The following is a 17,131-nucleotide window of genomic DNA, read 5'->3' on the forward strand; positions in this document are numbered from 1 at the left end:
GCTGTCTGCATTGCTTCTTCTACCTGACCAAACTGCTGTCAACTTCAAGTCTAACCAGTGTATATTTTCTGTTGCTTTATGGATCATTTATCCTCACAACGTCATTCTGCAACAGAGATATTCTTTTCCCATCTTTGGAAACTCTTTGAGGGACTAAGAAGAAAAACTACGGCTCATGAGCAAAGAAGAAACTTGATCCAGGCTTTATGGGACCTCTGGTGAATAGCTCTGTGTTTTGCTTTGGACTAGGTGTAGGATTAGGTCTCCCGAACAGGGCTGCCTAGGCAAGATGGGCAGGACCAGAGAGGAGTTGGATGTAACCTGGAATCCAAATGACTTCATCCTGTCAGGGCTGATGTGCTTCTGGGTATCAGGCGTTCAGGTTTACACAAAATGTTCTAACAGAGAGGTAAACACTTGGAGACTTTAAGCAGCTGAGTGGAGTGTCAAGATCTGAAGTCAGCCTGGAACAACTTTATTAAAATACACAAGATTTTTGTGAATCCAACTTGTGTATCTTGATTTCTTGATGGAACTGGGAAGAAATCACAGGATGGCTAAATCCACAAGAGACAGAGTGGCTCAGGTGACTCGCAGTGTATATCCACATTAATTAATAAGACAACAAGAGATCTCAACACTGGATCCCTGCTCATTTCCACTGCTTAGTTGCTAGCTCACTTTCTGGCTTTTTTTGAAAATTTCCAACCAGCTCTACCAAGGCCGTGACTGAAAACTGTTCTCAAGCAGTTCACTAGACAGTATTCCTAAAACTCAGTAAGAATGAGACCACTTTAAATTCGCTCTTTCTGCTCAGTACAGGTCTTACACGTTATCCCAGCAAACTTTGCTCCCTCATATACCTCAACACATGCAACAAAATGCTATCCGCTGTACTACATGAACTCCACTCTGACAGGCTGCTACACTGATCTCACATTTTTTCACAAAGTTTAAAATGAAGAAAAAAAAAAGAAGAAGAAAAAAATGCTTCTGCCTTTGGGCTACCACACAGGGCACAGAAAGGCTACAGATAACTGGTAAGTAATACGAATGTACGGGCCATACCACTCAGCCTCAGTGCCAGAGAAAAGGTCCTTGCTGCTATTTTGTTTATCATTATAGGTGTAGCCATCCATTTCCACCCAAAAGTACAGAGGTCCACTGAAAAAAACGCTGTTCTTATCCAGTTGGTCTGTTCCCCTGACAGTTTATGTGCTGACACCTCTCAGCAAGAGAGAATTCTTCTGTAGCGAATCTCAGCTTTATTTTGCAAGCTTTTGATAAATGCAGAGATAAGTTATCCAGAAAATTTATTGTGTTTTCAAGTGCTGCTAACAGCTCTCTAGAGTCCCTGTCGGCTCTGTTTTGGGCTACTTTTGTGCTCTCCCTCTCTCATGCTCTCTCGTTCTCCAAGACGAATGCACGAAAGCAGGATATTCCTAATAAGTGATGACCTAAGCCAGTCTGTGCCACTTTTCCTCAGGGACAGAGATATTTTCCTGCCCCGCCTCTTTTTTTTATTTAGTGGTAGAGGCAAGGCCAAGAAAACCAGAAGCAATAGTGCACCAAAATTGTCGCATCTTACCCATCTGCGCCACTTTTCCTCAGGGACAGAGATATTTTCCTGCCCCCCCTCTTTTTTTTATTTAGTGGTAGAGGCAAGGCCAAGAAAACCAGAAGCAATAGTGCACCAAAACTGTCGCATCTTACCCACATTAGTGCCTATGTCCCTCCAGTGCCACCATACACCAGGATCTTCAGATGCTCTAGCTACCCTAATTGTCTCCATGCCTGCAGCATGACCTTCCCCCTCTGCCTGACCCTGGAGTTAGTGGGGATCTGCAACTTATGGCTTGCCAAGGAAAAGGCAGGAATGAACTGAGCAAGCACACTGACAATCTGCCTGTAGCTAAACAGCAAAGGGCTGGATCTTTACTAGTTTATCTATGTCTGTCTGTTTGCACTGCATTCTCTCTCTTCACAGAAGAATGAGGACAGTAACAAAATGGAATTGTTTAAGTGAGTATTTTCTTGAAAGGGGTAAAACGTGACTATGCTTCTTGCCAAGCTGTAGAGAACATTTCCACTTGAAAAGTAACACGTCTCCAGCTTCAGAAAGTTGAAAATGTAGGCCTAGATTTGTTCAGCTGCTGGGCTCCACCGAGTTCAACAAAATCATGTGAATTTCAGGGCCACTGAGTCACATCCTCAGCTTTTGTCCAACTTTATACTAGGAAAGCTGTATTGGACTTTATGGAGGCACAGGTAGACATATGTGCTCTGTCACCTTCCCCATCAAGTGATGGATGTGCCAATAACATAATGACACATGTAAACATACCTCTCCTGAGCTACACTAACATTAGCTGGTGTCATCTGATCAGTGTACGTCCTTCTAGACACATAAAGTAGGGGGTGAACTGGGACCTTCAACGAAGAAGGTGTCAGGGATTACCCTACAAGGCAGCAAAGGAGGTCCTTCTTCCCTCCCCTGTCTGAGCAGTTTGCAGGGACAAGGCATCTGGGGTCCCATCACTGCTTAACTGAGTTGCTCTGAGGCTTGGTCAACCCATTCCAACCTCAACTGTGGATCATTCTGTGTGCAGGGATTTGAGTTAAGTGGTCTTCTGGTTTCACAGCTTCTATTTCCAATTTTGCTGTTCATCAGGCCTCTAAAATGTCAGACTTCAATCTCTTCACACCTGCATCTGAAATCCTACCCACTCTTTAAATATCCATTTCTATTCTTCTGCTTTTCCTTCTTGTCCCTCAGAGGAGAGGAAAATGAGAGAAAATCTATGTGTAAGGTAAAAAGTATATGATTTTAATTTTTTTTAACTTTAACACTGTCCTCTGCAACTACCTACATGACCAAGTTTATAAAGAAATCTTATCATGTCTCTCATCCCTCCTCAACATACCTTTAAAATGAAATGTCAGATGAATTGTATTTTTCTTCCCAATAGCAGACTCACTACTGCCAAAAATATTCACAACAGTTATGTAACCACTGTGTGGTTCTCCACGTGAAGGATTACTGCAGGTCTGCGTACATGCTAGCCTGGAGAGGTCAGTCTCCACAGACCTATTCACCCTGACGCTGGCATTGCTTTGGCGTATGTTAAGAGCTCCTCATTTAAAAACGCTAGCTGATGCATTTTAATTACCTTTCAGCTTTCCATTTCTCTCATGAAAGGCAAGAAGAAGGGACAAGTTTTGGTTTTTTTTTCATCCATTTCTGCAGCTTTCTTCTAAGGCATTTAAAAGGCTGCTACAAATGTGTCTGTTGTGTGCTCAGGGCACAGAACAGTTTATTAAATTGCCGGAGGCCACAGAGGAAACAGGTGGCTAAACTGGGGTATTCAGTCTCTTTACTCCTTTACCTACCACCCAGAGCCCATCTTCTCTTTCAGATCAAAATTAGTACTTATTTATATAATTGTTATGGAGAGAGCCAAGGAAACAGGACAAGAGTGAGGTATTAATGTCAGTACCCAAACTAGGTAATGATGTTTCCTTCACTGATTTTAAACTAACATTAAGAACGATCATGTCTTAAGAAAAAGATTTTGCTTTTCCAAAGTATTCTTTTTAGTTTTATTCTTTTTTTTTTGTGATAAATTATAGGTCATCTAAAATGCCCATCTTTTCCCAACTGACATTTGTTCTATTAAAAGAGAATGACAATGGCATTTCTGCAGAGAAACAGAAGAGTGTGAAGGCTGATACATTTCCAAAATTTTGCTTTCCTATCTGCAGCATTTAGCTTAACAATTAATTTACTGTTTTAGGAGAAAACAGCTCCAGTGCAGAAGAGGAGTGTCTGGGATGAAGTAAAGATAGGTCTCTCACACCCTGGTTCTGATAATCCTGCTGTTGTACACCTGCAATAAACCTGTTTCTGTTGTGTTTACAAGGAAAGATATGGTCATGTCTTTTGAGGAGCTTGGTCTTGTCACCATGTCTGACATGATCTGAGAATTGTGGCTAGGCTGAGTTACTCAGCCTAAGCAATAATTCCTTAGGGGGAGATTCATCTTCCCTGGTTAGACATGTTTACAGTGTAGACATTTACTTCTAAATTCATCCCACATGCTCCTTTTTAAAGTCATTGTGAGAAACGGGCACCTTCAGTGCGTGGTTTATTTGAGCTATTTGAACTAATTTTTTGTCAGGTTGTTCTCTGAGCTGAAGCAGCTCACTAATGTGGAAGCAAATGATCCAGTCACTCTTCCTTGGTTATTTCTTTGACAGTTTACTGAGTTAAATTAACTCACAAAGGGGTGCCAGTAGGAGAGATGAAAATAAGCAAGAACAGAGGTAAACAGCTAGATTAGTGCATGGTATTTCTTCAAACTGCAGCCTTTGACACCTAAATTCTGTTTGTCTCCCCATTGACATGGAGATTTGTCTCATAGGTCTCTGAAACAACATACCCAGCTGTTTCTGCTGATGGAAATAGATAGGTTGACATAAGCAATGTTGTTTCCAAGTCAAAGGAAAGAGAAGAATGCAATGAATATTGCAGTTTTTACAGCTGAGATGAAGGTATGAATGAGAATGGGGAATGGTATTGAATTGATATAATGATAATACATATAAAATATGGTTGTAAATAACTTAGGTGTCTGAAAATGGAATGACATATTTCACTTCTTTAACTTTTGGAAAGAAAAAGGTACAGGACACGTTGTAGGCTCAAAACCAGTCCTAGTCAAACTCTCACTGAAGACCACAGGTATATTCTCTTTAACGTAAACTGAAGAATTGATTTAGAAAGATAAATATCAATGCATTTGTTGACTGAGTGAATATGCATTTGACAAGTGGTTTATACAAGAGTTGTTCAGAACAAAATGGTATAGAGACTATGATATGTCAGAGGCTAAGATATAATGTGGAGAGGTAAAAATTTTTTTCGTTTTTGCATACAAGTGTAGGTTTAGGACATAGAGAGAGATATAACTACAGAGTATTTTGCTGATGGCATATCCAGCTTCCTCTATCTATCTCAGCCATATCTGTGCTAACTCCAAAGAATAAACTACAATTTATGCAATTCTGAAAGGCAGACCATATTAGCTCCAGCTTTGAAATACAGCCACATGCCCACCAGGGCTCTAGTTTAAAGCTGGTGAGTGCCACAGGTCTGTAATTTCAAACACTTGAGAAACAAAATTAACACTGGAAAATTAACATAGGGATTTATTCAGCATCAAAACTGACTTCAGGATTTGTCAGGGGTATAAATATATCTGAGTAACTAAACCCAAGCCTGGAAAAAAATCAGGCTTGAATGTATGCTTATTCACTGCCCTCACAGGGGTATTAGAAGAACTGATTTGACCTAGACATGTAATATGCATCAGGGTTTCCAGCAAAAAGGCTGTATATATTCAGAGTTCCATTACAGTGCAGTAGCTGTGTGTGCTGAGAGTGCCATCATAATTTTAATAAAATTAATTTAATTTGAATTGGTAAGCAGTTACTGAGAGACAGCAGTTCCCACTCCCACCTGTGATGGAAACCAGAACTTAATGGAACTTTGCAAGGGTGGTGAGGTACTGGCACAGGTTGCCCAGAGAAGCTGTGTCTGGCCGCTCCCTGGCAGTGTTCAAGGTCAGGTTGGATGGGGCTTTGAGCAACCTGGTCTGGTGGAAGGTGTCCCTGCCCATGGCAGGGGGGTTGGAACTAGATGATATTTAAGGTCCCTTCCAACCCAAACCATTCTATGTTTCTATGATTCTAAGGTATATAAATGTGATAAAGACTGCATATAAAAAGTCTACAAATGAGTTGCAAACCAAGCAGCAGAATGCTTGAATCATGCCTCTTCCCAGGCTTGATTTAAGCTAATCCTGAAAGAAGCTTCACATAAAGAAAGTACAGACTTTTTTAGGTAGTAACACTAAAGTAAGTTAAATACTTGTAGTAGGCATTAGTCAGGTTTGCATTTAATCAACTCTCCATTAAAGGTATACTTACATTAATGCTCTTTGTCTGGACTGGAAAATCAAGGCACAGTTGTGATGTGATAGTTTGTATAGTGTGATCAATTGTAGTCTAAGGAAATTGTATTCAACATAATAAAGAGGTAAAACTAGACTGTAAAGGAAGGGTGCTCTGAGAGACCAGAAAGAAAGGATATAATGGCAGCCAATGTAGTAGAAAAATATGATAGACAAGATGATAGGCTAGGCAGAGGTACAAGTATGCAAAAAGATGGAGAAAGGAAAGAAAGCTTCTTGGTAAACAGAAAATTTTACAGCTATAGGAAACAATCCCTTTAAATTCTTCTGTTTCTTTCTGATGCTGTTCTCAAACGGAAAAGGCAGCTTTGCAAGAGGTAGAGTTATTCTGAAAGTGGCAGAAATGGTTTTTGAAGGCCTTCAACAAGGAGAATGAACTTGGACTGGTGGTAAAGGAGATGGTAAAGAAGTCAGAAGCTGTTTAAAACGGCAAGCCTTTCTTAGCCTAAGAGAGGTCCTGAGCCCAAGTCATGAATGCCAAGAGATTGCTTAAACCAGGATGGTGGGAGCTTCTCTGTAAGGGTGGAATAGCTCTCATGCTTGGCATGGAAGTAATTCAGGGCAAGGAAAGAGGGAGCAAGAAAGAGGTTAACTTTGCAGTCAAGTATAAAGCCACTTGCTCTAAAAAAGTCCCTAGCTTCTCACCTCCTGTGTCCAGGAAGTAACCCCAGAGCTACTGAGCCACGTTCCGTTCTTGTGCCTGGCTCCCATCCTGTAGAAACTGCTTTTTTTTTTGGACTTCAGGACAATTTCAGCAGGAGAGTTGAAAACTCTGTTTACTGGGAAACAGCTGCAGGCTCAGTAATTGTGGTTCTCCTCAGTAGATAAAAGATGTTGAGATGTACGTCCTCAGATGGATAAGAGCCTAGATCTTGGTTTTCCCATCAGCAGACTACCTGGACTGTTGATTTTATGTAGAAGTCTGTGGAAGCTGTGCTGAAAAGGAGAACAAATATGGCCACGTTATTACGAAAGAAAACAAAACCAATGTTTTCTTCCAGTCTTGAAAGGCTCTGCTGAGGGCACATAGTCTGTATGCAGTGGTATCAAATGGTAGCTAAGCTCCCTAAGCAGGTGTCTAGCTCTAGACAAACAGAGCTTGGCATCTATTTTACTGTAAACATCAGAGTCAATGTAGATGTACCTTTGGACACCAACCTACAGGCTGTGAATGTTGGTCAGATGTAGAAGCTTTCTGGTCACCGAGTACCGAGACAACCTCCATTGTTCTCCACAAACAGTTCTGCTTTCCTCATTGGTTCCCATGGTGTAGCTTCAGATACTCACCACACAGGTCTCATAGAAGTTCAGAATCCCATTCAGAAGGGTTTGTCTCTCCTTCTCATGCAGGACAGGACTTTCTGCTCAAGGATTAGGGCATCTAAGGGTTGGGTGAAATATCGAAGTCACTTTGTTTCAGAAAGGCATTTTGACAATAGATTTAGTAATGCTTGTGAGATGCTCAGGTAATTCAAAAGTAGAAACTCTCTAGCTGCTTTTAATGGATGTGTTTTAAAATACGAACTCTGCTCCATTCCCTTTCGTATGCACAACCCCCACAGCCCACTTCCCAGTGCAGTGTGAGCCACGGAACGGGCTGTGCAGCTGAATAGCCCTGGCATTGCCTCCCCTCATCAGCTGATGGCATGGCGCCTACCAAACCAGACTGACTCTTTTTGGAGGCTTTGGCACAATGCCATATCTGTTTGGGGACAAAGCCACCACCCTTCCTCTTAAGTGAACAAATCTCCATAAAGCTTTCTACCAGAGTGACACCTGGACCCGCTGCTGGTTCTTGTCTTGTTTCTACATATTGCTGTTGTTACATTTGTTTTGATCTCCTGTGGCTCCTTGTATTTGCGCAGTAACTGGTGCCATTATTGCTGAGCTGTGTAATTACACAGTGGATCTCTCAGTAGCACTAAATTTATAATTATGAAGTTCTCCAAAGTAGAAGGACTAAACAACTGTTCAGTGTTTGCAGCCAATGGAGTTTTACTGTATGTGCTTTCCATACCACTTAGTTTACTGCCTACTTAACTTTCCATAAAGTGTAATTAGGTTCTGGGTAGGGTTGGGAGACACATGGAGTATAATATATTAACTGCACTTCTTATTCATAAAGTAACAAAGACTCCGCATCAAGTTAAAGCCAACAGTTTCCCTTGGAAATAGCACAAATAATTTGTGACTGCTCATTACTCTCACACTACTATACCACTGCTGGCTTTTGAAAAGACAGTTTCTAAAATTATCCAGAAGAGTTGATTACTGGTTTTGGTATTGTGATGTTTAAATGGACCAAAACAATTCAAGATCTATGCATCTAACCCAAGCAAATAGAAGTGTTTTGGGTTTGCATTTGTCTTTCTGGCGTGTGTGGATTGTTTTCTTTCTTTCTGAAGGATAAAAGGTACCCAGTGGAACACAGAGAGTAGAGAGTCAGAGCAAGGCCTCTGTTAAAATGGGGTACAGACATTTGTCTTCTGAACAGAGAGAAGTCTGACCTGAGCCTTTTACCAGTGACAGGAATATTATCTCCCTGAAAGCAGAGACAGCAGCAGAGTTTAAGCCACATGGCATCAGAGGCTTTCACAAACTGTCTCAGATTTCTCCGTCTGCAGGGACAAGATGGACAAAAAGAGATAAAACACCTTCTCCAAGGTCACAGACGGCAGCCTTTTAGCAGAATAAGGAACAGAAGTGAGATTTCCTAAATGCTGTATTAATGCCAGATCCACTTGGACATGCTGTTTAAACTCCATGTAGCCCCTCTAGCCCACCCCAAACTCATTAGGACCTCTTGCCAAAAGAAGTGTGTGCTCCTGTGAATTTGGCTCGATTCAACAATCAGTGGACATTTTGATGCTTCCTTTGAAGACACAGCCAGCTACTCTTCACGCATAGTGTTTGCACTCTGCAGGGCTGGAAGGGGGAACTGGTGCAGCCCCCACTTGCACACTCACAAGATTGAGGGAGCTGATTCACACATCACTTGTGGTTTGTCTGAATGGTAGGAATGTTCCTTACAACTGAAATAGTATTGTGTCTGAATTTATAACTCTTCCCCCCTAAAAAACTTCCCTGGCTGGGATGGCTGGGGATTCACTCCCTTCCTGTTACAGCTTAGTGCATAGGAGGCTTCATATACTGCATTATTCTGGGAGCAGATCAGAGGACAAATTGCGATGGAGAGACTGATTTCCTGTAATTTTGAAACAGAGAATGATCTGTTTAAGATATAATAACTCTCCTTCTCTTACATTGCCAAGTGTGAAGGGCTGGCTAGAGCCAGGGCTTCTGCAGCTCTGTAGCAGATGCTGTAGGTGGGCTTCCCTCTTCCTCCTCCTTGACCTTGGAGCCACAGACTCAACCAAGAAGAGAAACAGGAGCGCTTTCTTGCACATCTGAACAGAGATGGGAATTATTATCCCAGTGAGCTCACAGTACTTAGCGTCTCACAAAGAAAAATGAGTTACACAAGACTGGATCTTCAGTCTCCACTCTCCAGTCCCAGTTCCATCCCTTTGCTCTTCTGACATGAAATAAGCTCACCGCTGAAATCTGGCCCTCTATTACACGAGTATCAGCCCAACATTAGCAAACCCATGGGAGTCTGGGGGAAATGGCAACTGACTTTGAAGTGATCTTTTCTAGTACAGAGAGAAATGCTTTGGTGGACTACTCTGAGTTACCTGATACTGCTCCACTCCAGGTTTCCCCAGCTGCAGTGCCTGCCTTTGCTCTATTAAATCACTTCACAACTATTTTGGAAGAAAGTGCTGTTATACAAAGAGATCCCATTTGAAAATTACTATCCTCAACTGTAAACTTTAATTTTCAAAGCTGTTAACCTCCTTCATTTCATATGTGATAGGCACAAGAAACGATAAAAAAGTAGGGTTTAGATCCTGTTCTCTAATACTTTGCTTCAGAGACAGTATTTTTCATGTCGTGCTTGTTTTTCCTTTCTCATCTGCTTTTTTCCTTTAAAAATTTTTTTTCACTTTCAGAACAATCCTTCTCTCTTTTTCCCATTGTTACTTGTCACTTGAACACTCACCCACACAAGACTCAATGTGGTACTAGCTCTCCTTATAAAACCACACTTCATTTGAACTGAACTACCGTTCCCTGATTTAAAGAGTTAAGCTTAAATTTGGCTAAGACAAGTTGATGGCATGTTAAACAGAGGCATACTGCAACTCTCTCCAGAGCTGCAGGAAATTCAGAAAACAGACAGTAACTTCTCACTTCAAAAGTCTTCTCATAATAATAATTTTTGATCCTGATGTAGAAAGAAAAAGACACTTAATTAACTATCTCTGCTTATCGGCCTTCTATCACACTTGAGTATATTGCGTAGGACTCTACAGCTTAATATACTGCAGCACAGCCTCATCAACAGTGATTACGGTTCCTTGCCTCTCTTCAGTATCTTTGTTCACCAGCAGATCTGAAACACAGTCAAAGATGAAACAACTACCAGAAATGGCACATGAGGACAAAAGAACAGCATGAAAGCCTTAAGTAAGCTTCAATACCATAACAATAATTCTCAACAGCATGACATATCAATGTGAAATTCTTAAACTGCAGTTTAGAATGCTAAATAATAGCCTTATCCTCACCAGCAACATATATAGCACTGAACTGATGCAACTGTTAACCTCAATAGCTTCTAATTATAGATGCTTGACTTTTCATATTAAAACCACTTTGATTTAATAGAAGATTTTTTTCCTGCAAAAAATATTGTCTTTACATACCTCTTTGTTTTTCAAGATAGTCCCTACCCCAAACCTGAGCTCATTCTTTTCTTCCAAAAATCAAAAATAAAAATTTCTAACAGTCAATTTGAAATTACGACTTTCTGTAAGAAAGACATGTTCAAATTGTTTTACTCATTTCTGTTTGCTACAAGAAATCCTTGTTCTGAGGCAAGAGTTCCTTGTGTCTGGTTTTTTTCCTCCCCAGGCAACTGAATTTCAAATCCTCTGTGAAATCATCATTGTCGCTAAAGCAATGTATAGTGGGTTTTGCACTGCAAACTCTGGATCCTGTCATAGAGTTTGACCTCAGTCCTGAAGATTTATCTCCTTACTCAATAGTATGAGGTATGGCAAGTTCCATTTCCATCAAAATTCACAGAAATGTTTTCAGTACTGTAACCTAAGATGGGATTTGATACCAGTCTGTTAAGATGTTCCAGAAGGTAATCATAGAAACCTAGAAAGGTTTGGGTTGGAAGGGACCTTATAGATCATGTAGGTCCTACACGCCTGCCATGGGCAGGAACACCTGCCACTAGACCAGATTACTCAAAGCCCCATCCAACCTGGCCTTGAACTCTTCCAGGGAGGGGGCATCCACAGTGGGGGATGTGATAACAGTATTCCAGGAGGAATTAAATTGGAGGCAAAAAAAGTCCTGAAGAACACTAGCCAAATGACACTGGATTCAAGAATCTTTTGTTGGTAAAGACTGAAAGATGTTTGAAAGAGAAAAGACAGAGTACAAAGCAGCAGAATCTGTACTCCCACATAAGCTAAATTTCAGGACTTTTCTAGCAACACTTTACAACATATCTTGTCCTCAGTTGGTATTTCTACCTTCCAAATATTTCTCTCACACATCCTTTGCTAGGTTAAATGTTGCAAGGGAAGATTCATCTTCAGGTTTCATGGCACAAAATAATCCCTGCCAGGCACCAGGAATCAATTATTTCTGTTTTACCTTGAAATAACAGCTATGCATTCAGTTGCCTTGCTGGCTAGAAAAGGCTTACTGATGGAACCATGTTTCCTGCTTAGCACACTGAATAAACTGCTGTCTTACCATGAGACAGAGGAAAACTCTTACCATTGCAGAACTTCTTAAAAGGAAAAAAGAAAAGCAGACAACAAACAGAAACTGAGCCCTGTTAAAATCAATCCTGCTCTCTCAAATAAAATCAACCGGAAAAATATTTTGTCTTGAAGTTACACTTACTATTTGCTTTTCATTAAAAAAAACAAACAGAAAAACAAACCAAACAGGCAGAAGACTCATTACCCTTTTTCCTATTTAAAGACTCCAGGTACGGAAAAATCAGAGTGCCTTTAGTTGAGTCATAAACTAATTCTAAATTGCATGTGTCCCAGTTCACTGTCTAGTATATAAGACCTTGATTCCTCTCAGGAATCTCCAAAAAAGACTAATGTCCTTGACCACAATTGGAGAAGAGGGGGAAAGAGAAGAGAAGAACAAGGAGATTCCAGTTAGTCTCTTTATTCAATGCTAGAGATTCTCCTTCTCCCTTCAGTGAGAGCAAATAAATATTCATAAACATATGCCAAAGACCAAATCAGGCATGGGCTGTGATATTTATTTATCTGCTACTTAAAGACTGACAGAATGGGAGGTGGATTGGTTCTTTTTTATAGTCCTTCGTGAACAGACTGCTGCAATCCAATCCTCCCCTTGTGTCTCCCACAACTGCCATCATCTTAGAGAGAATAGCAGTAGCCACAGGTCTTTAGATCCCACACTCTGTTTCCATTCAGAAAAAAAAGGGAAATCAAAGCTCATAGCAATATTTAGATAGGAGATACTGGTTTTTACATCCAGAGCTCACAGGCATCCAGGAAACACAGTGGAGAGGGTAATCCTCTCTCACTGGATCAGAAAACAGGCTGGTTTGCTGGTCAGGGAAAGCTTAGACTGCTTCAGCACAGTGTAAATGGCACAACGTAATTTGTGAACAATATTATCTCATTGGAACATGTCTAACAGTGAAAAACTTCTGTCATAGAATGACAGGTCAAGTCACAAAACTTGTGAAGGAGAGCTCATCATGAATATAAAGGGTTTAGTTTCCAATGAGACTTTTGACTGGTGTGGCACAGCTCACACATCTCTCCCAGGTCTACATCTGTCCGCCTTGGTACCTGAGTCATTTCCCACATGGAAATGCTGTGATGTTCGGTGCTGTACAAACAGCAAAAATCCTCCCTTAGTCCCACAAAACTTCTTATTGTATTGTACCATTTCTGTTCTCTCCAAACTTAGTGATACAATGTCCCCTGGCTTTCCTGAGGTTAGAGCAGACCTTAAGCCTTGCATGATCTCAGGACATATAGTCAGAGAGAAGATTTAGTTCTTTAAACTTGACTTGCTATTCTTAAACTGTTCTAAGGCAGACTGATGCCAAAAATTACTTCCTGATGCCTGTCACTCACCTCAGTCACACAGTCCTGACTTCTCCCTTGGGCTGGCACTGGTTTGTCTGCATGGTGAGTGCAGGGTGTTGTGAATATCAGAGGGATTTTTTTCCATTAGATCAGGAAGCTATTTGCCTCACCCCTTGGCTGCATAATCCCCAAAGTTAAGCAGGATAGCAGCAGGACCATTATCCTGGCTGGGAAGGCTGGGAAAAGGTGGGAAAAGTAGGAGTGAGCAGGACTCCTTCATCAGTAGCACAGTGGGATCACATAAATTGTAACATGAAGCCACTTTGCTGGTCTCCACCTGCTCAAAGAATGTAAGGAACCACCTTTACACTCCTGGTACCTAGGGCTTGCTTTGCCTCCACTGTAAAACAGCATAATCCCTAGGCAGAACCAATTATGCTCATCTGACTGCAGTACACATTATCTATCCTACCAACAACCCCCTTCAGCACAGTTTCTCACACTGGGATCCCAGAAAGCCACCACAGTTTTCACATTGCATGACCCAGGGTCCCTTTCCACTGTAGCAATTTAAGAAGAGAGAAAGGTTCTGATTATATGGTCATACTTTAAAAAATTCCTTTCTCTCCTGAAGCAATAAAATTATGGGGAACAACGGTTATATATTATTTAAGAGTCAAACACATATTGAACTCAGACTTAGACTGCGCAACTAATTTTAGAAACTGCTCCCATGAACGTGTATAGGGGTAAGAACTGCCGTTGTGTAAGGCCGATGGCTAAGCATAACAGTGAAATGCAACAGGAAGGAAAAGAAAGAAGAAGCCAGGATTTTCTTTTCTGGCGTCTCAGTAACAGAGGGGAAAGAAGCCATGTGCAAAATCTGTTCAGTTTAAAAATTTTATTTGATAATACTTGTGGCATCACTTTTCAAAGGGAACATGTCATAAAATATTGAGGAAATTTAATATCTTTTATAGGTATTAAAATTGGAGGCAATCAATTATGTCTAAATGTGCCTGAGTAAATGTTCTCCCTAAACTAAAGGAGGCTCTCAGTGCTGGGGTATAAGGTCATTGGGGAAAGTAAGAACTAAGAATTCTCCTTTGAGCAACAAGGTCCTTGAGTAATCCCATATGTTACATGAACCGCTGTTAAAGATGAGAAATAACCAAAGAACAGGTGCTATTGCTGGAATTGTGGGGTTTAGATGAAACAGTTGGAAGCTCTATTAACTGTAACGGAGCAGACGCAGCTGTGCAGAGTGCCTAGCTGAGCAGGAACAAGATCACAGAATTACAGAACGGTGGAGGTGGGAATGGACCTCCTGAGATCATCCAGTCCAACTCCTTGCTCAAAGCAGGGTCAGAGAGAGCAGGTTGCTCAAGGCTGCATCCATTTGGGCTTTGAATACCTCAAGGATGAAGATTTTGAAACTGCTCTGAGCAAGATGCTCAGGTTTCTTACAGAAAAAAAAAAAACCAAACCAAAACAAAACAAAAAACCCACCTTATTTTTAAATGGAATTCCTTGTTTTTCAGTCTGCCCCCATTACCTTTTCTCCTTTCATTGATCACCACTGAGGACAGTCTGGCTCCATCTTCTTCACTGCTCCCAATCAAGCGTGAGTACTCCTGCCACCTTTTCTTGAATTCCTGCACACCAGGAAGCTCCATTCTTGAGCTTCGAGGAGGTGATCCTCGAAAATCAAGCAGCTCTCCTTGATGCCTTTTCTCTTCAAGACCATCTCCCAGGGAAGGGGTCCCTGAAAAGGCCAAAGATTGCTCCCTTCAAATTGAGGTTTGTGATCTTGTTTTTTGTGTTGCTCACCCTTCTCAGGATCCTGAACTCTACCACTGCAAGATCACTGCATCCAAGCTTTCACATCCCTGACCTGTTCTTCCTTGTTTGTAAGTATATCAGATCCATCAGACCATCTCTTGTCATCAGTTTGTCAATCAATCACTTGTGTCAGGAAGTTGTCGATAATGTACTCCAGAAATGTCCTGGAGTGCTTGTACTCTGTTAGGTTGTCCCTCCAGTAGTTTTTTGGGATGGTTGAAGTCCCTCATGAGGATCAGGGCCTGCAAACATGAGGATTTTTCCCTTTGTCTGAAGAAGACCTCATATGCTTCTGCATGATTAGGTGGCCTGAAGCAGGCACCAACAACAGTGTTGCCCTTCTTGGTTTGTGCTGTGATCCTGACCCATGAACACTTGACTGTCTCCTTTTCTATCCCCAAAGCAGAGCTCCATTCATCCCTTCTGCTCTCTCAAATAAAGGACAATACCCCCTCCTTGCCACCCAGCCTGTCATTCCTAAAGAGCCTGCATCCATCCACCACAGGACTCCAACTGTGCAAGCTATCCCACCATGCCTCTGTGATCCCAGTGGGATGGTAGCCTTGCAACTGCACACAGACCTCTAATTTCTCCTGGTTTTCCCTATGCTTCATGCATTAGTGTACAGGCACTTCAGAGACACACCCACTCATGCTGTCCTGTTCCCGGAAGAGATACTGAGAGCTTACACACATCATACTTTCCTGTAGGCACTTCTGTCTTTGTGCATGTACGCTTGGAGAAGGACTTGTTCAACCCTGTTTCATTTTTTCAGTGTCTCTTCTGTCCAAATCATCTGAACCCTTTGCTCACCAACCTGGCCTGCCACTTCCTCACTTGACTGTGGGCCATCTTTTTCCTCCTCTGTCGTTCCTAACTTATTAAGGGTTCAATAATTCTACTCAAGCTAATATATTCAATCAGTGAGCTCTTTAATAAAGACTAGTGCTTGAGCAGTGAGTAATCCAGGACCAACCATGCCCACAGTGTGGTCTCCACGGAATCTCATAAATGTCGGATTCAGACACCTGAATCTAAAAATAGGATAGAAGCCTTCCTTCATTTTTTTTATTCTTTAATATTTTTTGCTCTATTCATTCTCCAGAAACTTTTATGCTTGCTTTTACAAAAACATATTGTCATTGTGTTTCTGCTAGGCCATGAAAAACACTGAAAGCAATTCTAAAAACAGTATGAAGCTGTTTTGGAAACATTGCTTGACTCACTCAGAGTTTCTGTTTTGAATAAGTTCTTCTCTGCTGTTTCCTGTTGTGAAGACTGACACCCAAACCAGAATCACATGTTCAGTTACGGATAGAGCTCTCCTTACATATGAACTTCTACATGTGGCGAGTTGAGGGAATGTGCTGCAAGCAGTGAAAAAGATACAATTAGAAAGCAGAGCAGTGTCCTGGTCCAGTAGCAGTCATTCTGCTGAGACTGAGATAATTCATTTCAAAAGTTACAATTTAGGAAGAAGTTTTGCACTTAGAGAGGAGAGTCAGTTCTTGCAGTGGCTTTTGCAGCTGACTGTCCAAAAGGTCCTTGATATATAATACAGTGAAAAGAGTTTGTCACAGCAGAGGTATCTGCTGTCAGTAAGTATGATCACTATGCACCTAAATTTAATTCCAGCTATCAGCAAATAGAAAAAACAGATATTTTTTTTTTCTTTTTTACTGACCTATGTGTATCTAGGGGACCTATCCCGAAAAGATTTCAGCCAGAGGTTGAATGGGCCACTCTCATGTGGACAAATGTTCTCATATGCTTGCATTTGGGCTTAGATATTTCAGCAGGATGGTTTTGTTTTTCAGAGCCTTTACTGATCTTAGAAATATCCTCGAAAAAGTTGATCAAGTCTGTAAAATGTCATGCTTTGAAGACCGCAGTTGTCATAAAAGAGTCAGGCAGAAAGTCCTTCACACTGAATGCTCTTGTATTTGTCAGCTATTGTCAAAAACCCTGAAATATTCATATGTTTATGCTCTGTTAATTAACATCCTTTAATTATTTATAGCAATCTCTATCGATTCCATTTACTGATAGAAATGAGGAAAAAATCCTTTCTGTGCTGTGCTGTTA

The sequence above is a fragment of the Opisthocomus hoazin genome, chromosome 1, assembly GCF_030867145.1.
Source record: "Opisthocomus hoazin isolate bOpiHoa1 chromosome 1, bOpiHoa1.hap1, whole genome shotgun sequence".
In the NCBI taxonomy this organism is placed as follows: domain Eukaryota; kingdom Metazoa; phylum Chordata; class Aves; order Opisthocomiformes; family Opisthocomidae; genus Opisthocomus; species Opisthocomus hoazin.